General features: G+C 35.5%; 1 long non-coding RNA gene across 2 annotated transcripts in view; it reads right to left on the reverse strand.

Annotated features, from left to right (window-relative positions):
* Positions 1-347: 347 nt before the first annotated feature.
* Positions 348-22,601, reverse strand: part of LOC122231862 — a 75,112-nt gene continuing 52,858 nt past the window's right edge. For both annotated transcript variants that reach the window (XR_006209131.1, XR_006209132.1), the window contains one exon: positions 348-407. This is a non-coding gene — a long non-coding RNA (uncharacterized LOC122231862). The remainder of the gene's footprint in view (positions 408-22,601) is intronic.

Raw genomic sequence — 22,601 nt, forward strand, 5'->3', positions numbered from 1 at the left:
GTAATTTGCTCAAGGTCACGGTTTTCAAATGAGATTGCTTGGACCTTAGCTGGCTGACTCAGGATCTCTCCTTCCAAACATCACATTCTCTAATTCATTCTATTGGTGATTTAAAAAATCCAAGTTTGAATCATAAGAACATGGCAACTGATTATTTCTAAACTAGTACACATAAAAATGGAAGCGAATTATCAATTGAGTGCCTCAGAATCACTCTACTAACTTTGTCTCAAGAAAAGTAAGGACATTTTGTACTTTGATGCAGCTTTCACTTCAAAAGAGAAACACAATCACCTAGTATGATTATACTTATTGTTTTGGTCATTTTTTTAGGGGATATGGAGTTGCTTTCTCACCACCATTCTAGATTTCTACATCATTGTAGATTGCCACATTGCCAGTGTTATCTGCAAATTATTAATAAGCATATTTTACTTTGCTGGAGCACTAATTCTTTTGAAATAAAACAAAAAAATGTTCTGTATAAAATGGATACTGGTGAAAAAGAACGACGTCGACAAGAGCAGATGTTTCCATTTGATTCTTAATCCCCTTCTAAGTCAATTCAAATGTTCCTGACTCCCTGAAATTCCAAAAATAATTAGTGAAAAAAAGTGCTTGGAAAGACATCCAACTTTGATAATATCATAATCTTTCTCTTGAGATAAATCTGACTAGGACTGGATCTGAACAACAACTGGCAATCAGTGACACATTCTGTATTTTCATAACTTAAAATGATGTCAACTCTTTTTGTAACCAAATTTTAAAAATAGTAATTGAAAATAGCAGACATTTATTTTTTACTATTCCTTTTGTAGATTTTAGTTTAGAAAGTCAAATTAAAGTACTGAAAATCAGCTCTTATGTTCACAATTGCTTCAATTTACATAAATAGTTAACACTTATCTTTAGGATAAATTCTCTAATATTTAAATCAGCTTACATTTGACTTTTGATTAAAATGCTTTCCTAGTTTAACATTGTACCATGTTTCTGTCTGAGCAGAAGTACCAGAGTATATCTTATACTTTATTTAAATTGATGATGTTTATTGAAAATCTTAACAGAACTGCAAACTTGGCTTAAATATAATATATGACTTAGGAAAAGTAACAAAATCATTTAATAAAAGTGATCAAAGAGCAAGAAAATTACATTTTATATCCAAAATGTACTGTTTTCTAAATCAAACCCACCCTCTAAATGTTTATGTCAAAGGATTTTTCATTTTTAAATTATTGTCCATTTTTATTTATAAAAAATTTGAAAACCTGTATGTCGTTCATTTCTTGTGACCAATTGTTAATGTTTCTGCAGTTTCCATTTCTTAGTATTTCATTATTTTTCTTGCTCTCTTTCCCTGTATTAACCATTTGAAATTTGCTAACATCCTGGTCCTTTACACACTTTAGAATGCATCTCTGGGGCGCCTGGGTGGCTCAGTCGGTTAAGCGGCTGACTTCGGCTCAGGTCATGATCTAGCAGTCCGTGAGTTCCAGCCCCGCGTCGGGCTCTGTGCTGACAGCTCAGAGCCTGGAGCCTGTTTCGGATTCTGTGTCTCCCCCTCTCTCTGACCCTCCCCCGTTCATGCTCTGTCTCTCTCTGTCTCCAAAATAAATAAACGTTAAAAAAAATTAAAAAAAAAAAAAAAAAAAGAATGCATCTCTGAAAAATACACCCTAATGATAATATAGTTATTGCACCAGAGACTTAATACTGAAAATAATACCATCTAATGTAGAGTTCCTTTTCAAATTTGCTTTTCAAATTTGTATATTTTATACCTGTTTATTTTTGTTTATTTGCCTTTTCAATCCAAGACCCAATAAAAGTCCAAGCATTATATTTAGTTATCATGTAACTTGAGTCTCCTTTGATATTATGTGTCTTCCCTATTATTTGTGTCTATCATGATACTGATAGTTTTGAAGAGTCCTGATGGATTTATAGGTTTACCTTAGCATCTTTTTTCTTAGAAGATGCCAGCATGTCTAATTCATTTCACCAGTTCATGTCTTACAGATTGTGTGTTAGCCCACAGAATTTTTTGGCTTTTTTCAAGGATGAGAAGGAGTCAACATTGATTTATTGCCTACAATTCACAATGTAATATTTTTATAAAAGTGTACTACTTATTTATAAATATATATATGTTATCCATATACATATACTATATGTATTTTTGTGTGTACATATACTATATATACACACAGATAACATAGCATACACGTGGGTTTGTTTGTTTGGTTTTTTTTCATGAATGTTCATCAGTATTTATTTTCAGGTAAAACGTATCACCATTTTTGTTATGAGATGAATGGAGCTCAGTTGTTAGCATGTTATCAAGACCATTTTTAAGTGGAAGCTGGGATTTTAACTCAGGCTCTTTCCATGAAAACACACTGCTTACTCATTGGGCAGCATGCTGACAGAGAAAACCTATAAAGTATTTCTATTTTATTTTATTTTATTTTATTTTATTTTATTCTTTTTTTTAAGTTTATTTATTTATTGAGAGAGAGAGAGAAAGTGCCAGTGAGGGAGGGGCAGGGGGAGAGAGAGAGAGAGAGAGAGAGAAAGAGAGAGGGAATCCCAAACAGGTTTTGCACCATCAGTGCAGAGGCTGATACAGAGCTCGAACTCACAAACCATGAGTCATGACCTGAGCAGAAACCAAGAGTCAGACAGAAAACCAACTGAGCCACCCAGGCACCCCTCATTTCTATATTTTAAATCAAGAGTTCACCACGGGGGGGGGGGTGGGGTGGGGGGGTGGGGGGGGGGGATGAAGTACAAAATACCATGTTAGCTGTTGGAACAAGTGAAAGTAGGCCTGGGGTTGTCCAGGAAAGCCTTTCTATTAAGCAAATTCTGCTCAGTTAACCTTTGTCATCAATCTTTTAGAAACACTCTATTCAAAAAAAAAACAATTGTATTCAGTATTTTCAGTTTGATAACCATGGTGGTATTACTTAATTGTTATAAGTAAATTGTCTCACGTCTGTAATGTATATAATTGAATTGAGTAAACTTTTAAGTTAGAAGTATGTCAGTGTTTATTTTAAAACTTAACATCAATGCACGTATATTATTTATATTCTGAGGCACAAACGTACCAGAGTTAGGCCCTCTGATGAAGTGAAATAAATTTGCAACCAATGTATCCGGGACCAGAGAGTATAGAGAGTAGTCTGTAGCTAGACCTGAAGTTAATCTGACCTTGTTGAAACTTTGTTGCAGCCTGAGAAGAAAAAAAGATCAGGTGTTTCTCGGTTTCACCTTTGCTTCTGAATCCTGATATGGCTTTTTATCCAAGGTTGATAATTAAGGAATATTTTTTAAGTAGTTATTTTTTACTTTAATTTAAAAAAAAACTGTATATTTAAGATATACATGATGCTCTACTGCACATATATGTAGTGAAATGATTACTATGGCAAAACTCATTAGAATGCTCTCTCTCCATATAGTTACTTTTCTTTTAATTTTTGAAGAATTTGTTGAATTTGTTGAATTTGTTTCTTCAAAAACTAGGGGCAAACGTGGCCTTCAAAATTTGTCTTAAGAACTACAGTAAATTGAGAATCCAGTTTCTCAAAATATGCTCCACCGGAGAGGCTGCATCACAATCGCCCGCGATTTGAAAGTGGAAGATTCTAGGCCTCAAACCTAGATTTCCTTCATCTGGATGTCTGGAATTTGATCCCGATATTTGTGTTTTAAGTGTTTATTTATCTAATTTGAGAAAGAGAGAGAGAGAGAGAGCAGAGGATTGGTAGGCAGAGAGAGAGAGTGGAAGAGAAAGAATTCCAATCTGTCAGCACAGAGCCTGACATGGGGCTTGAACTCACAAACTGTGAGATCATGACCTGAGGTGAAATCAAGAGTTGGATACTTAACCAACTGAGACACCCAGGGGCTCCTTGATATTTGTGTTCTAAAAAATCACCTTGGGGTTTTGGTCAGCATTAAAGTTTAAGGATGATAGGGGCGCCTGGGTGGCTCAGTCGGTTGAGCGTCCGACTTCGGCTCAGGTCACGATCTCGCGGTCCGTGAGTTCGAGCCCCACGTCGGGCTCTGTGCTGACAGCTCGGAGCCTGGAGCCTGTTTCAGATTCTGTGTCTCCCTCTCTCTCTGCCCCTCCCCCATTCATGCTGTGTCTCTCTCTGTCTCAAAAATAAATAAACGTTTAAAAAAAATTTAAAAAAAAAAAAAAAAGGAAAGTTTAAGGATGATAGGATTGGAGGAAATGAGGGACCCGCCCCCCCCCCCGATGATTTCTGGGTTCAGAAGATTCATGCAAAACTGATTTCTTAAATATGCTTTTTAGGTCAGAAAATAATCACCACAATGATTTTGGTAGTTCCGAAAATGTCACAAATTCTTTTGCAATTCTACAGAAGCAAAAGTGCCTATCTTTATGGGTTTGGGACAAACAGGAAAAATGATTCAAGAAAAAGATAGGTTTCTCCAGCTCTGGATGGCGGACAGAGAGAGTATTTAGACATTCTGGAAATTGCTGGACAAGGTTGCTGTAATGGAGAAAAGAAAATAAGTACAGAGCTTTGGAAATTAGGGAAGTTACAGGCTAGCATTTCCGCTGACTTGTCAATGTCAAAGAGATAAGGTTGTAGAGTTGGGATAACATCTCCAAGAACCAAACACTATTTACACTGTGTTTCTGCAGGTTTTCTCATAATTATCATGTTCTGATCAGCCAAAAACACAAAGTGCTAGCGTAGCCCCACCATTGATCTCTTTACATCTCTGCCTCGAAGACCTAACCCTATGAACTCCAGATGAGAAAACTTCTCATGTTCCCTGCCTGAGCATACCCAATACCTTCTCTTCTTGTATCTGCTAACTAACCCTCAAACTTGAGGGCACCAGTTCCACTGAGGGTTTCCATTATGATGGCTGTTTATTTCCCCCCCACACCTGTCACTTTTACTGCAAGAGGTGGGATTTATATACTATTTGATCCATATATATCCAAAGAGATTTTTGGTGGTATTTTTTTCCTAAGAATTTCTAATATTTTGAGGTTTCTACCATTTCACAATGAGAGCAAGCATGCTCTCACTTTCCTTTTAGTTATTCTTAATTTATTGAATAATAATAGTAAACAAGTAAAGAAAGGAAAGATGGAAGGAAGGATGGAAGGAAGAAAGGAAGGAAGGAAGGAAGGAAGGAAGGAAGGGAATAAGGGAGGGAGGGAAAGAATTGCTACTTGACTTAAAGTTGTCTTTTCTTTTCCATGTTTTATAACCCTCCTGGTAATTCCAGCATCCATGAAATAAACTGTTAAGCTCTTGGCCCTTTAGCAATTCAGATTTTCTATGTATAAAATTCTTTCTCATTGACTCCAATAATAAGATACAGCAAAACTCATAATCCGTTTTATCACTTATCTTGCTTCACCATCAAAACTGCTCACACACACACATCCCATTCCCTACATACAAACAGGATCCTTGCATCTTGTTTCATTCAATCTTCAATTGTTCTCCAAGCTCGTTCAGAATATTCTGCTTTCATGATATTCATTCGCTCTTTATGTCCCTCATTATTAATCTCAAATTTCTCGGTCCATCACTTCAAAAATAGCTTTCTATAAATCCCAACTTTCTAGTGCTCTGTCCTTTTGTTTCACAACTGGAACAATCCTCACATCCTAGTTGAATTTCACTGTCTGTTCTCTCCATTTCAGAATGAGAGCAGACTATGTGTTACTCAAGGAAGTCACACAACAGAGAATGTGGACATGCGGGTTCATACATGTTATGTAAGCAATAGCTAATCTCTGTACTCTTATTAATATTCTCTGATGAATACACTCTCCCATAATCCCCCTTTTATCACTGCTGTGTACATGGAAAATAGAATTTGATTGAAATTTACCCATTTCACAGATACTAAGTATCTCTTTTTCTTTTCCAGTTGTTAAAACAAAGATAGCCCCATTTCTATTCAAATATCTTCCAAGTATTTTAGATTCCATCCGTACCAAGTTTTTTACTTTCTCATCTAATATATATCGAAACTCTCCCAGACTACTAGATCTTTCTCACATGTATATATGTTTTAATATATGTTTTAGTATATACGTAGCATTTCTTTCAACAACAAAGGTCACAAGGATACCTATGGGAATCTTCTTACCTATGTCTCTATTTAATAATCTTGAAATATATTGCTCAACTCATGATTTTATCCCGCATGATCTCCTGACTAAAATTAGCAAAAAAGTTCATCCTGTCATTAGAATCTAGATGGTGAACCAGCCCTGAGGATTATTATTAGAAATATAAGACAAAATGAAAATTCAAGACAATGTTAAATAATTATATAACACTTACTGTATGTTGCTGTTATACCAACTGATGTGTATGGATTATCTAAAACCATCCTCATCACAAATTATTTTTATTATATCCTCAAGTAAATTTCATTTTTAATGGAAAGTGGCAAAAGAAGACAAAGAGGTTCTTGAGGATATCGCGATATCAAAAAAGAATGAGTAGTCAAACCAGAGTGAAGGTGGTAAGGAAGATTGGTAAACCTTTAATTAAACTATTAACAATGTTATAAAGGTCCTATTGTATATTGTATATAATACTTTCTTGAGAAAAAATAAAGTGGAAAGACATTCTAAATTTTTCACTGTGTAATGCAAATAGAAATAGATTTTGAACTGACTTAATGGCATTGAAATCTTGTGCCAATAGCATCTCAAATTTCATCAACATTGCTATTAGTACTCTAAAAATTATTTTTTTAAGAATGCCCAAACTTTTACGTAACATTGTACTTCTAAACTTTTTTTTTTTTTTTTATCGCCAACATAGTGCATATTGACTCTGTACGATTTAAGAGTATTTTGCTTTGTTGTTGTAAGGAAATAGGTAAACTAAATATTCTTTTCCATAACATTTTTAAAAGGGGAACCAATCTATAAAATTAAAAGAAAACATTTGCAAAATTGCAGTTTCTCTTATCTTAATGATTATTACAAGCTTATATACATCATCGCAGTTTTAAGTACCTAAACTTTCTAAAACTAATTTAGACTCTTTTAGTAATATGCATACTGAGTAAGAACAATGTTCACTGAATGTTCTATGAATTAGAAATCAGTGCTGCAAAGACTGTGCTCAAAAACATAAGCAGCCATAGAAACAGCTGGAAAAAAATTATGCTTATCCAGCCTTATGAAATGTAGTTTAAAGTGAAAGAAATGAGGAAAATGTTATTCATAATTTCTTTTAGACACAAAAGAATCATAAAAAGGCCTCCCAGAGGACCACTGCAGTCAAGTCCCCCTAACGCTAAAGAATAGAATCCACAAAAAGTCTGTGAGAATACAATAACGTGACTTGTCAAAACTGGACTTGTTTTTAGTCCTTATAATTTGGAAGAAAAAAGTAAAGGCCTTGTTCTGAAATACAGAGCAAAATTAAAGTTATAATTTTACGAAAGACCACATAGTGGCAGCTGCAAAATGCCTTATATTACTCCCGAACTTTAACTCCCAGAATTAATCCTGATCTTATTGACTGCCTTATTAGCTGCTGTAAATAGCAAAGCAAAGTGCGTTTGTGGGAGGAAGTTGGAGGTTCTGAGTATAGGATGACAAATGACATTGTGATAATGTATTCTCCCCATCCTCAATGATATATTCAATTCCCAAATATACGAAAAAGCATATCAAAAATATTGATAATAATATCAGCAGTTTATTACTTTTGTAATTAAACTTGATGTATTTGATATTTTTTAATTTTACATGGGCAAGGAGCATCTGTTCTGCTGATTTGTTAAAGAACACAGAATATAATATAATCATTGCAATTTTCTCCCCTAGTAATTTTACCCTAATTTTTCCTGTATTAAACTAGCTGTTCTTTGCTTTTCAGTCACACAATGTCAGTTGCTCACAACTATTTATTATGGCCTCGCCAAAAACCCAATATTTTCATTCAGCGTGTGTTATTCTATCATCTGAAATTATGCTATTTGGCACACTCACTTGTTTTTCTCTCTGCTTTGGATCTCTCAGAATTTTGCATAGTGGATATTTTAAATAAGTTCCTAATATGTATTTTTTTTAAGTTTTTATTTATTTATTTTGAGAGAAAGGGAGAGCACGAGAGAGGGAGGGGCAGAGAGAAGGAAGAGAGAGAATTCCAGGCAGGCTCTGCACTGCCCGCGGAGCCTGATGCAGAGCTTGAACTCACCAACCTTGTGAGATCACGACCTGAGTGGAAATCAAGAGTCAGAGCTTAACTGACTAAGCCACCCAGACGTCCCACAATTCTCAGATTCATCCTGTACCCTGCACTCCAATTTCTTCTATCCATTTGCATGCATAATCTTTCCCTTGCATTTCTAACAGTATTTTAAACCTAACAAGTTACAAACCTAAATCTTTTTTCCCCCTAGAACATGATACAGCGTATGCCCAGTTCTCCATTTCAGTAAATGTCATCACCAGCCATCCAACTGCTTCATCCTGAAACCTTGTTTCTCCTTATTTATTCCTCTTCTCAAGATAAAGCGCACACACACACACACACACACACACACACGTATACAGTTTGGAAAGGAAGAAGTAATGTTACTATTTTTATTCTCAGAGTATTTGATCATCTATAGAGAAAACTTTTTCAAAAAAGAATAAGTTTGTTTACAACATTTGTGGGATAGAAAATCACTTTAAAAATAAAATTCATTTCCATGTAATGTAAAGTACGTTTAGGGATTGAAAATTATGCTCCCATTTATTCTGATAAATTATGATATATTTATGTGAGATCTTTACACACAAAATGGAAAAAAAACACATTGATGAGAAAAATTAAAGAAAATCTAACATTTTAAAAAGTACTATATTATGTTCTTATAATTAAAAAACAAAAAAACAAACAAAAAAACAAAAAAAAAAACCCACCTCGGGGCACCTGGGTGGCTCAGACAGTTAAGTGTCCAGCTCCGTTCAGGTCGTGATTTCACAGTTGGTGAGTTGTAGCCCCATGTCTGACTGTCCACCGTCAGCACAGAGACTGCTGTGGATACTCTGTCTCCCTCTCTCTCTGCCCCTCCCCCACTCATGCTCTTCTGCTCCTGCACCCTACACGCATGAGCCCATGAGCTCACTCTCTCCCTTTCTCTCCAAATATAAACAGTGAAAAATAAAAAAAAAAAAAAACCACAAAAAACAAACCCTCAGTATAGTTAAATGATACTTCTCTCCCAAAACAATCTGTAGATTCAGGGCTATCCACATCATTATCTTAGCAAGCAGGGTTTTTTAATATTTGTCACAAATTGAGGAACTATTTCCAAAATCCATTCATAAATGCAAAGAACATAGAACAGCCAAAACTATTACCAAACAACAACAACAACAACAACAAAGAGAGAGAAAAGAAAAACAAATTTGGAGACTGTATACCTTACTCTTTGACTTCATGCTTACTATTAAGTTACAGTCATTAAGAACACATGGTATTAACATCAAGATTGACAAATAGATCAATAGGACAGAATTTCACAAATAGAGCAACAAAAATAAGATTGATTATCAATTCATTAAAGAAAGGACAGTCACTTCCACCTATAGTTCTAGAACAACTGGGAAGTTACATGATGATAAATAAACTTTAATCCATAATTTGTATCTCGTAAAAATTAACTCAGTTTATCATAGACATAAATTTAAAAATCTAGATCTGGAAGAGGAAAGCAGAAGGGAAAATCACTTTAACTTTAGGTTAGGCAATGATTGTTTTGCAAATAATATCCAAAAAACCCCCAAAACTTCATAAAAGAATAAATTGATAAAATTGATTTTATCAAGTAAGGACTGCTGTTTTAAATACACTGTGAAAAAATGCAATAATCAGTTTGGGGAAAATATTAGAAAACATATATCTGGTTCAAGCTTGTATCTAGAATCCATAAGGAACCTTTGAAATTAAATCATAAGACAACAACCATTTTAAAAATGGAACAAATAATTCAAACAGAGAGTTCATCAACGAAGACACGTATGAATGACAAACACATAAAAAGACGCTCAGCACCACTAGTCACTAAAAGATATTCAAATTGAATCAACAATAAGATAAAAATATTAACTGTTAGAACAGCTGAAGTTAGACTAATTTTAACAATTGTTGCAGAGGAAGCAGTTTTCAAAGCCTGCCTATTTGAGGTGAGTTTCCTATTATATTGAAATTGTTCCAACCGATACCAGTTAGAAGCTACTCTAGTGAAGTATATGCTTTGAAATTATCTTTATAACTCATAATTCTCATTTCCTTATGAGGCGGGTGATCTTTTAGGAAAAGCTTGCATGAGAAATAGGTCTAGAGGTAAAAGTTTGTGACACTGAAGTCTGTAACAACAGAGAGGTCTATAGAAACCCTAAATATAGCATTGGTGATGATATGAAGTTAACCGGGCTGAAGATTTAGGTAGGTAATTTTTTCCTGGCAAGAAAATATAACAGTATTTGAAGATCAGATAATCCTCTTGAAAGAGACTAGTTTAGGAGCTGCAAAGAAAAAAAGAAGGAATCAGTAGGTGAAAAATGACAGATGCTGGAAAACCAGTTTCATTGACTCACCACTTATTCAATCATTTAGCAACCATCTTGAATGACTTATTTGTGACTAGTATCGCTTATTATACTGAGGATACCACATGAAATAAAGTTGAACACTTTTGCCCTCATAGACTTAGGTTAAATAACTTTCCCATGATAAAAACAGCACACAGGGGCGCCTGGGTGGCTCAGTCTGTTGAGTGTCTGACTTCAGCTCAGGTCATGATCTCATGGTTCATGGGTTCGAGTCCCACATCGGGCTCTTTGCTGACAGCTCAGGGCCTGAAGCCTGCTTCAGATTCTGTTTCTCCCTCTCTCTCTATCCCTCCCACTCTTGTTGTCTCTCTCCCTCGCTCTCCCTCTCTCTCAAAGGTGAATAAACATAAAAAAAAAAAAAAAAAAAACACCCCACACAGGTTGTCTGTCACTATGCAGACCTTTTTACTGAATAAACTGTAATTTTATGAGGCACTTATAATAAACATTGTCTTGCACTATTCAACTAAATTATATTGCTAACTGTTTAAGAATGACTATTAAACATGGATTTGCATTCTCGTTTGACTACAAAATCTTGGAATATATTTTCAACAACATAAAGCCATATCTTATTGAGAAACAATATGCATTTAATTCAGGCAGATGAGACACTGTACTTTGGAAACATATGTTTCCAGGTTTAACAGGAAGCAGCGCTACAGCCAATGGCCAATGGCTACTAAAGCAAGGGGCCCCTGAGATATTCAATTATATTTTATATAAAAATGTGGATTACATCAACAAAGGGTGCCAGTCCAAGAGGTAGTCCAAAATGCTGTTTATCATGACTTAAAAGACAATCAAAACGTTGCAGAAACTATCTTGCTTCGCATAATTTCATGCTGACCAGCCATTATGATTCCATAAAATCTAGACTCTCAAATCATGTCTGGGTGGTTGGAAGCAGTGAAGTTTGGTGAAGGAATGAATGGTGAATGGTGGTGCACCATACTCCTCTGTGTGGTGAGGCTCTTCGTTCTCAGCACGATGCTTTTGGTAGAACTCCTTTGTCTGAATCTGTTACTTGGGAAGAAGCCATTAAATTCAAGAACTAAGTGAAGTTATTATCACAAATATTATAGTATATAGGGGGTTTGTTCTCTGCTAAAAGAGCAGGACTGATAGGCATACAACGCATTAGCACAAAATTCTTGTGTAAGCTCCGAGAAAGATGATATCCCTAAGAAAATGATAACATGTGTTTAAAAGCAACACAAACTAAAATTATATGAGAAAGAGGGAAAAAAAAGTTGCTTTCAGGGAAAACAAAATGAGAGCACAAATTGAAGAGGTGGATTAAAATCTAGCATTTTAATTTTATAAACCAAGAGGACATATTTGAGAAAAGAAGATTGTGATTAATGCTAATAAAACTGTTGTTTGTGGATAGAAACAGTGCCTGTTGCTCTTACAAAGCTCTCATTAGAGATAAAATAACATACTAAAATCGGCACCACAGAATTTCTAATTATGTATTTTTCACCAACCAAAATATTTTATTGGATTCATTATTTGTTCAGCTATAAAAGACTCCAGAAAAACTAGTTTCAAGACAAAACTTTCAGGAGATTGTATGTCTAGTTCCTAAAAATAAAATAAAATAAAATAAAATAAAATAAAATAAAATAAAGTAAAGTAAAATAAAATAAAATAAAATAAAATAAAATAAAATAAAATAAAAACAAAATAAAATAGTTTTCTGCAGAAAATGATATTGAAAATTCCAGGCCTGAGCAATTTTGTTCTTAAAGATAAAATGAAATTGTAACATTTGTCTGGATTAGGAAGTCTCTGGTTAGCTTTCATGGAAGTCTCAACATAAGGAAACCATATAAACTAGCACATTCAGAGATGAGAAAGGGATATTCCTAAAACAATTGGATTAAGACCCATTGTAGGTTAAAACTAGATTTCCCCTCATGCTAAAATTGTATCCCTCTTCTGGATTAGTCATTTCCCTAGCAGGAAACTGGATATCATTTTAATTTACATCTTTCAGCACAAAGGTGCTAAGGGATGAGATTTTTACCCAGACTATAAAATTTCAAATCATGAGGACTGAATAATTTACCTGAGTGAAATGTATACTATTTCTCAATAAGATATGGTGCTGTGCTGTTGAAAATATATTCGAAGATTCTATAGTCAAATACGGATGCAAATCCACATTTAATAGCCATTCTTAAACAGCAGCACAATCTGGTTGATTTGTGCAAGATAATGTTGGATATAGGTGAACTCATAAAATTGCAGTAATAAGTATCAAATGCATTTTGGAAAGTGCAAAACTGATGGATGGTACTGTTGTGTATAAATTGTCTTACGTTTAGAAGTTTTACATTTTTGCATTATTTATTTAGTAAATGCCCTAATTACCCATGATAAAATCAAGACAATCCTGATTTTCTACTATAGATTTGACATTACATTACAATTAAATTAAAAAATAAACATCCCACACCTAACCTGAGTAGTCACATACGATTGATGAACATTGCTTTTATTTATTTTTTTGAGAGAGAAACAGCGTGTGAGAGGAGCAGGGGCAGAGAAAGGGAGACAGAGGATCTGACATGGGCTCTGTGCTGACAGCAGAGATCCCGATGCAGGGCTCAAACTCACAAACCATGAGATCATGACATGAGCCAAAGTCAGATGCTTAATCGACTTAGCCACCCAGGCGCCCCTGACTGACAAACATTTATATGATGATGGATTATGTCAACATTTCTAAGGCTCAAATGCTATTTAGGAATATTGTTTTTAAATTTGCTTAACGAGATTAAAAGAACTTGACTCAGTGATAGTGTTTGTATATTCATCACCTCATTCATTCCAATGAGAACGCAGAAGTATTGTGTTGAGAACCAAAAACCTAGGCAAAGTGTCTGTTCATAAGAAACCTGTTGTATTTTAAGTGGAGAGAAGCAAGCCTTGTATATTTTTTAAACATAATAAGAAAAATTCATATAAAAATATGAAATGCACAATAAAGATGACAACTTAGAACAGGATAATGCGACGAAGACAGGAGGCTGGGGGAGGAAACCTCTTTCACTGGTTATTCAGGAAAAGCAGTTTCTGAGAACTTAACCATTTATTTGCTCACAGGGAGCCAACTTTGAGACAACAAGGCAAACATCTGGAGGCCTGATTCAAGGAAATGCCTCAGGGGGAAAGAGCAGCCTGGTCCTGACAGTAACAGAACCTAAAGGCAGTAGTCAGGGTTTCTGGTTCAAGAATGGACAAACTGGAAAAAAAAAAAACTCCAGACTAAAGAAAACCGCTTACTGTGCGTAGAAGATCTAAGAGGAATCAAGAATCAGAATCTAGAAAGTTTCAGGTATTAAAGGCTGAACTCACTTTAACATTAAGCAGAGAATGAGGGCAAGCTGCCTATCCAAGATTAGCATAAATATTTATTCAAATGGAAAGTAGAAACCTAGAAATTAGGAATAAAATTAAACTCTCCTCTGCAATGCTGGAAGGGGTATAAAAGACATGTGAGGAAAACAAAACTGAAAAAAAAAAAAACAAGTAGGCAAAGAAATAGCATTTCTGTAGATCTTATGTCAAATAGCAGCATACACACAAACATAGAACAATTTAGAACATAAAAAAAAATCATCTAAACTATCCAATTGGCAGAATTGATCTTTTTACGTATTCTGATAATTCCTTTGGTCTATATTATTTGTTCATTTTTTTTGTTTGTTTGTTCGTTTTTCAAATCAAGCTAGAATTTTACAACAATGTAACTGTTTGGAAATCAGAAATTCTTAGTGTATATGTTTACTTCAAATAATGGGACAAGATTGTTACCTTCTCTGTCAATCGGAGACTTTAATCTCCATCTAGCAAATCATTTATATCAGTGTATTTCGGTCCCAACCTACATCCACAATAGGGGGACAACTATTAGAGATAATACACAGATGTATATTAGGAGAATCATTTTGCTTTTTACAATTCCACAATATGCCAAGAACTTAGACTCTAAAGGCAGGGAATGATCATTTTACCATTAATACATCATTAAATGTGTAAATGCTTCAAAACACTTTGGTGAAGAAAATGGTTTCTTTCTAATAAAAAAATATTTAAAATCATTTGATCTTGTATAAAATTAAACATAAACTTTGGAAATATTGTTATAGCACCACCAAATCATATGCTATATAAATGGCTTTAAAGGCAAAGTAACAGCCTAATTTGGAAAAATCAGGAATTTTTTTTCCTAAGGCTTTACAGGAATATAAAAGTCTCTACCTCTGTCAATGATATTTTATATGTCACCAATAAAAAAACAAATATTTTCTAAGCATTGGGAGGCATTGTATTTATGGGTTAGGCCTTGAATTCTTGACAGATTTGTGACCATTTGGGGCAGGAAATCATTGGGTCATTTTCTCCTCTATAAACAAGTAAGCATCTATTGCAACTGATAACCAGGCTTTCGTGGATGTTATAGATGAAATTCTAATAATTTAAATGGTTAAATGACTGCAACATATTACTGGAATCACATTTTAATCGGCTGTATAAGAAATATATGACAGCAACCAGAAACAACACCATTCGTGAAGAAATTTTCTTGACGTATGTGTAGGTTTCATCTCTTGCTGAGGGAATCATGAAGTTGTCAGTCATATTTAGCATCATATAGTATGAGGATGTTGATCCTGCTCTAGCAGTGTTCTTCTAATTACCTTGGTTAGTCAGCTGTTGTTATTTTGCTCAATCAATGGGCACTTCTGTAGTTAGCTTGTTATTGTTACCGTTATCGATGTTATTATTACTGTTATTGTTGTTCTATACTGTGCTCTTACCATAAGCCAGAAAGCTTTCCATGCATTCCATTAGATTGCACATACCATGAAACCAGACTATGTACCTGTCTTTTACAGAGTCCAAGTTTATGTCATTAATCTGTGTTGCCTCCTCCTGTAAAGCATGTATGTGTTCAGAGTATTTCACCTGGATACAGGTGATGTTACATACAGAGGAATACATAATAGCTACAAGACCTAGAAAACCGCTACTGTATTAGCTCTCTTTCTCCCCAATCCCAGAGGGAAAAAAGGGTCTTATGTTGTAGGACAATGCTCAGAGTAGAATGGTAGCTCCAAGGATAATACCCAGCTTCTTGGGGTTCAGAAAACAAATAAACAAAAATGCACTTGCAGAGGACTTTGATGAAATAAAGCCTCTGCATTAATATATTGTTGAAAGATATACTTGGAGTAAACTTTGAATATTTACGGGATCCAGTTAAAAGAGGACCACCACTGGAGAAGTGAACATTTCATCAAAGTAGAACCTGAGAAAAATACACTAAGTCATATGAAAGGAGATCAAAAGACAGAAATTCAAGTGAGACAGTCAACCAGTATATAAGAAATGCATAATATATGTGAGAAAATCCGCCTGGAAATTGTAGCAATTCCAAGGAAGAAAACTCTCTCTAGTTGTCAAGGAAATGCATAGTTGGATAAACAATGGCCTGTAACTATACAATTGAGAGTAATCAGGAAAAGTTAAAAGACCAGCAAGACCCAATGCTATGGATGGAAATGAGGAGAATAATCTCATAGATAATGGTAGAAATATAAACGGTTATAGCTTTCTTTTGAAACAATTTGAAAAAATGCATAATATGAACACATACATATGCAAATATAAGTTTGTGTATATATATACATATATATACACACAGATGTGTGCAGCAGTGTGTGGTAGAAATATATTTCATATCAGTGTTATAAATGACAGACTATATTAATAAATGGTGAATGTATGCCCCAGAATATCATGTAGATATTATATAGTTGGGACACATGGAAAACTGTCTATTACATGTTATGAACTGAGAAAATTGTACATAATAAAATCCCCTAAAATGAGTGAGAACAACTTTCCAGTATGCGTGATTTTATTTATTTATTTATTTATTTATTTATTTATTTATAATGATGACGATGAACATGAAAAGGTTTGGGATACCACAGAAACGACTTTTAAAATGGGGAGAGCCTGGGGACTTCCAAAGGGGAATAAAACAGTAGGAGCAGGTGAGTTACCATGAAAGACCTTTGAAATTTACATCCAAAACTAAATAGCATTAAGATCCTGTTATGTTCCACAGCTTTAAATACCCCTTAGTCTCAGCACACTTGTAATTTGTATTAACATCCCTATATCTTCTCCTGAACCCCAGGCTCTTATATTCAAATGTGTTTTTGATTTTTATTTGTTTATCTAATAGTCATCACACATTTGGTAAGGTTTAAACAACACTCTTGATTTTTCTCTACAAATATGTTTCTCTTCACAGTTTCCCCATGAGGAAACAGCAAAACCATTCTTCTAAATGATTCTTAGAGCTCCTCTCAGAAAGTCTTCTCTCCTGTCTCTTTAAATTACATCCTGATTCTGATTATTCTCACAGTCCCCTACAAAGAACTATGCAGATCCAAGCGACCGTGATTTTTCTCCTAGGCAATTGCAACAATCTCCTGGCATTTCTCCTAGCTGGCACTCTTTGTTTCTCTAGTGTCGGTTCAAAAGCACAAACACTAAAAATAAATAAAAAAGAAAGAAGCAATATGTCAGTGTTCTGTTAAGCTCTTGCTATAGTTTTCAATCTTGTGTAGAGTAGTACCCATAGACCTACCAAAAGCTTAGAAGGTCAGCTTCCAGATTTCTTCTCTGATCTCATTTTTTAAGGCTCTTATTCATTCTGGTGCAGCCATTCTGGCCTCATTGCTGCTAATCAAACTCATCAAGCATATTCATTCCCAAACCATGGCCTTAATTCTTGCTCATTCCATCCGGTATATTTCCCTCCTGATATTCATGTCTTGTTCCTCAGTACCTTCAGATCGCTGCTCAAATTTCACTTTATCACAGTGGTTTTCCTATGTGACTTACATAAAGTGGATCCTCCCTGTCTCTTACACTATCCATCACTCCCACTACTCCATATTATCACCACCTCAAACACCCCCCTACACACACGCACACACACACACAGATAATAGAAAAAAAGATAGATGATGGATGGATGGATGGATGGATAGAAAGACAGACAGATAGATACATACATACATACATAGATACATAGAAAATAGATAGATAAATAGATAAAGTGATAGTCTCCCCCAGTAACCTTTCTCTCCACCATATCTATGAAACTTTGTTTTTAGAAATGAACATAGTAGAAATAGCAGATTTATTAAAAAATAAAGGTATCATGTTATTACTAAAAATGCCAAATTATTTTATATTTTTCAAAATAGTCTCTTTTTCTGGTTGCCTTATATTTTTACAATGGCAATGATGGACTACAAACATCTCCTCTGACTCCTCAATACAGACTTAGGCACACCCTCTCCATTAGATGACTCTCATGCTTACAAGGTGCCAGCGTCTTCTTTTTATTCTCACTACCGCCACGGCGAGAGAATTATCTCTAATTCTCTGTCTCCTAGATTCCACAGATCATATCTATTTGAAATTCATGAACATTTTTGTTACAATTTCCCTACCTAATTTCTAAGCCCTCGTCAGGTTTGTGGCATACAGTATTTTTCACCTTGATTTTGTAGCCCCCTTCTCTATAAATACGCTACCTACAGTGTATTTATACGATGTATATCTACAGCATACTGTAGATACAGTTGTATCTACAACTTTCAAATCCTCTCCTTTTATTAGGGCCAAGTGTTATTATATTTCTTCCCTAGAAACATTAGCTAAGGTTGATCTGTTAGTTGCACTCAGCATTTTCGACTTTTATCACATCCAGTATGATATAATAGTTCTTTGCATATATCATAAAAGAGGTACATTTTTGAAAATATAAACTGATGTATTCACCTATACATATTTAAAATATTATTCAGCTCAAAGAGATAAAGTGTATCTATAAATAATACAAAATCCTCTAACAAAATTAAAGTTTAAATGATAAATTGAGGGGCGCCTGGGTGGTTCAGTCGGCTAAGCGTCCGACTTCAGCTCAGGTCATGATCTCGCGGTCCATGAGTTCGAGCCCCGTGTCGGGCTCTGTGCTGACCGCTCAGAGCCTGGAGCCTGTTTCAGATTCTGTGTCTCCCTCTCTCTCTGACCCTCCCCCGTTCATGCTCTGTCTCTGTCTCAAAAATAAATAAACGTTAAAAAAAAAAAATTAAAAAAAAAAAAATAAATGATAAATTGAGTGAAATGTTATCACAATAAAACCAAGGAATGGTTAATTTTATCTACTGAACAATGGTAAATAGATAAGGGTAGTACATTCGAAACTACTGGGTGGATGGTAAGGAATTTAAAAATATATTGTTTAACAAATTATGAATATGGAAGCTTCATTTAATCTATTTCGCTCTGAATTGGTCCCTAAGGTATCTATAACTGACAGTATTGAGTTGGTTGTTTTAAGTTTTTGGGGTTTGGGGGGGGTTGTTTGTTTATTTTGAGAGGGAGCACAAGTGTGAGCTGGGAAGGGGCAGAGAGAAAGAGGGAGAGAATCTCGAGCAAGCTCCGTGCTCAGTGAAGAGCCTGATACGGGGCTAGATCTTACAAACCGTGAGATCATGACCTGAGCCAAAATCAAGAGTCAGATGCTTAACAGACTGAGCCACCCAGGCGCCCCAGGATGTCACTCATTCTTGAGGTCCCACCCAAATGACTTTGCACAGCTGAAGCTATTGATATTTTTTCACTGAATATGAACCGTCTGCACGTGTCCCTGGCTAACATTCCTCCTTCTGCTGAAGAAGTTTGGAGAGGTTTACAGAAAAGCCTCCTCTCTATCTTGCTCTGTTTTGATATGTATCTATGTACTCCGAGACTTCGTGGCTCCATAGACGTCTGACGTGATGACATCTGACAAATGGGTATCTCGCCTCCACTGGCTGCATTTGTTAGATCTCTTGTTTCTTTGGTAGAGGTTACACAACAAGAAATGCAAAGGAAAAAAATAACCTACTTATGTAAATAAATCTATCAAATGTACCAGCCCGTCCTATTAACTGATGGTCCTATTTCTATAAAGTATTATTTGGTAGAGATATAAGAATTCATGATCCTCCTAATATACTAATACCTTCCTCCAAATTATGGAGTCTATTTGGCATAATTAAGCTTCCTAGTATTTTCCCCATGATTCGAATACATACGCATAGAACTCTAGAGTATCTGTCTAAATATTTTCCCCTTTGCATTTCCTTTAAGAAGACATGTATATTTAAAAATGTTTAGACATACCAACTTACAAGTCAAAATAATTAAATGTTGTCACTTACTTTGTCACAGAACACATGCTATGGCTATAAGGAATATAATTCATCACTTAGCAGTTGAGATACCCAAAAAAAAGATAACATGAAAGCACTCAATTTTATGTACTAGAAACTGAATAAAATGCAAAAAAAAAAAAAAAAACCCAAAAAGGTAAGAAAAGAAAAAAATAAAACAAAGTATTTTTGCTGAAGAATGATATACTTCTTTGAATAGACATTCTCTTGTGAAGTTACTAAAATTGTATTATTTCCAGAAAAGGCAAACAGGAGCTCACAGGGTGTGATGTGTGGCTTCCGGTGACTGTGGGGAGTGAGCGCGGTCCTGGTGGAGGGTCAGGGAGAAGGTGGGATACACTGAGCATCAGAGAGTGTTCAGAGAATGGCCCAATCAGGCTGGACGCAGAGGCTTGCAGGACCCTTCCTTCCAGAGGAATCCTGAAAGAGCAGGATCTCAGAAGTTCTACAGGGACCGCGGGGGAGTCCTGTGATGAGAAACACCAGGAGGCCCCTTGTCCCAGGTTCCTCTGTGAGGACTTTGGCTCGGGCCACCTATCAAACTAACCACAATCATTGGTGATGCTTCCCCTCCCTAAGCGTTACAAAGCAGCACTCAGAGAATCAGTTAATATCTACTTAAAAGGCTTAAAAAAAAAGATATGGAAGTGCAGGCAACAGAGACACAAGTAAAAAGAAATAACTCAAAAAGTAGAAAAGCTGTGATTTAAATGGACAGATGACAAAATGTGGAAAACAATAAAATATCAGTTAATTATGAAATCTATGGTTATAAAACAGAAGGCAAGTAACCTTGAACTTAGAAGCAGTAATACGTACACATATATATATTCATACATGCATTTATGTTTAAAATATGTGTACATGTAACTGAATTGGATGCAAAGAGAGTGAGGGAGAGAGACACAGACAGACAGATAGACACCAATTTCACAGAATATACCAAAACAAATATACAGAAGGAAAAGTAAATGAGCGATATTATAAATGAACTATCTGTGGCATTCTCAAATATGGAATTCATTTGTGCTATTTTATTTATTTATTTATGTATTTATTTATTTATTTAGAGAGACAGAGGGAAAGCAAGCAGGGGAGGAGCAGGGAGAGGGAGAGACAGAATCCCAAGCAGGATCCGCCCTATCAGGGTATAGCCAGACGAGGGGCTCGAACTCACAAACCGTGAGATCGTGACCTGAGCTGAAACCAAGAGTCGGACGCTTAACTGACTGAGCCACCCAGGCACCTCCATGTGAACATTGTTGCATGTTAATCCTTTAAATATCCAGAGGGATAATACAAAAATAAAAAGACTATAATAGCACAATATAAGAGAAAAAAAAAAGTATGCAAACAATGAACGTGGCAGAAGGTCAAAGAATCCAATAAAAGTACATTTTCACCACTTCTGCTACTATTCCTTGATCCGAACTCCATCAAGATCATTGCAAGGGATTTCCTGCCTGCTCATGTCTCCCTATATATCCTAGTGTCAATACAGCAACCAGATTGAACTTTATAAGATAGTAGAGCATTTTAAATTTCTTCCCTGGCAAGTACATTCAAATGGTGTCTTAGGTCACTCAAAATAAAAGTCAGTCATTTCCATAACCAAAGAGACTTTTGTGGTTCACCCACTTTTAATCCCCTTTACCTATCTAAACTTATCTACTATTCCTTTCAATCCACTGCATTTCCTTAAACATTGCCCGATGCCAGTGTCCATGCTGTAAGTGTAAGCACTATCTTATATTGCTATAACAGAAGGATAGAAAGAAGAAACAGTTTATCCATTTTCTTTTCATGCAATAGTATAATCCTTGAAATGAATTTGATAGAAATGTTAAAGAGAAAATAAAACTAGATGTCCATTTCATTTATAAGCTTGCACACAAATATTACTCGCAAGTGTTCCGTGTTCTATGCTCCTTCTTGCATTTGCTAAGGTTTTTTTTTAAAGAGTGTCCCATTGGTGTCTTCTTTTTTTTTTCATGTTTATTTATTTTTGAGAGATAGAGAGACAAAGCACAATCAGGGGAGGGGCAGAGAGAGAGGGAGATACAGAATCGGAAGCAGGCTCTAGGCTCTGAGCTGTCAGCACAAATCCCAACCCACAAACACACACACAGCTCTGAGCTGTCAGCACAGCTCCAACCCACAAACCGCGAGATCGTGACCTGAGCCAAAGTCCGATGCTTAACTGACTAAGCCATCCAGGCACACCACCCTCCTCTCCCCCCTCCATTGATGCCTTCTGCAATGTGACAAGGACGTCCTGACCCTCACTGGTGTCCTTCTGGTATGCACATCTGGTTCTCCAAGCCTGTCCATTGCCTCTGTTATCACCACCTCCCTCTTTCTTACTGTCTATTCTCAACAGTGCATGCTAAAACTTGGGTCAATTCATGTCATTTCACTCTTTGGAGCTACGTAACTAATTCTTAATTTACTCAAAAAGTTCAAAATTCTGACCCTTCAGGATTTATCCCGTAATTTTTCTGACATCATCTTCCAATGCATCTCATTTATTCTCTCCACTCTGGCCAAACAGGGCTTCTAACTGTTCATCCTGCCCCCACACGGTCACTTCATACAACTTCCAAAAAACTATTTTCCTTCGATATCCAGATGTT

The sequence above is a fragment of the Panthera tigris genome, chromosome A1, assembly GCF_018350195.1.
Source record: "Panthera tigris isolate Pti1 chromosome A1, P.tigris_Pti1_mat1.1, whole genome shotgun sequence".
NCBI lineage: Eukaryota > Metazoa > Chordata > Mammalia > Carnivora > Felidae > Panthera > Panthera tigris.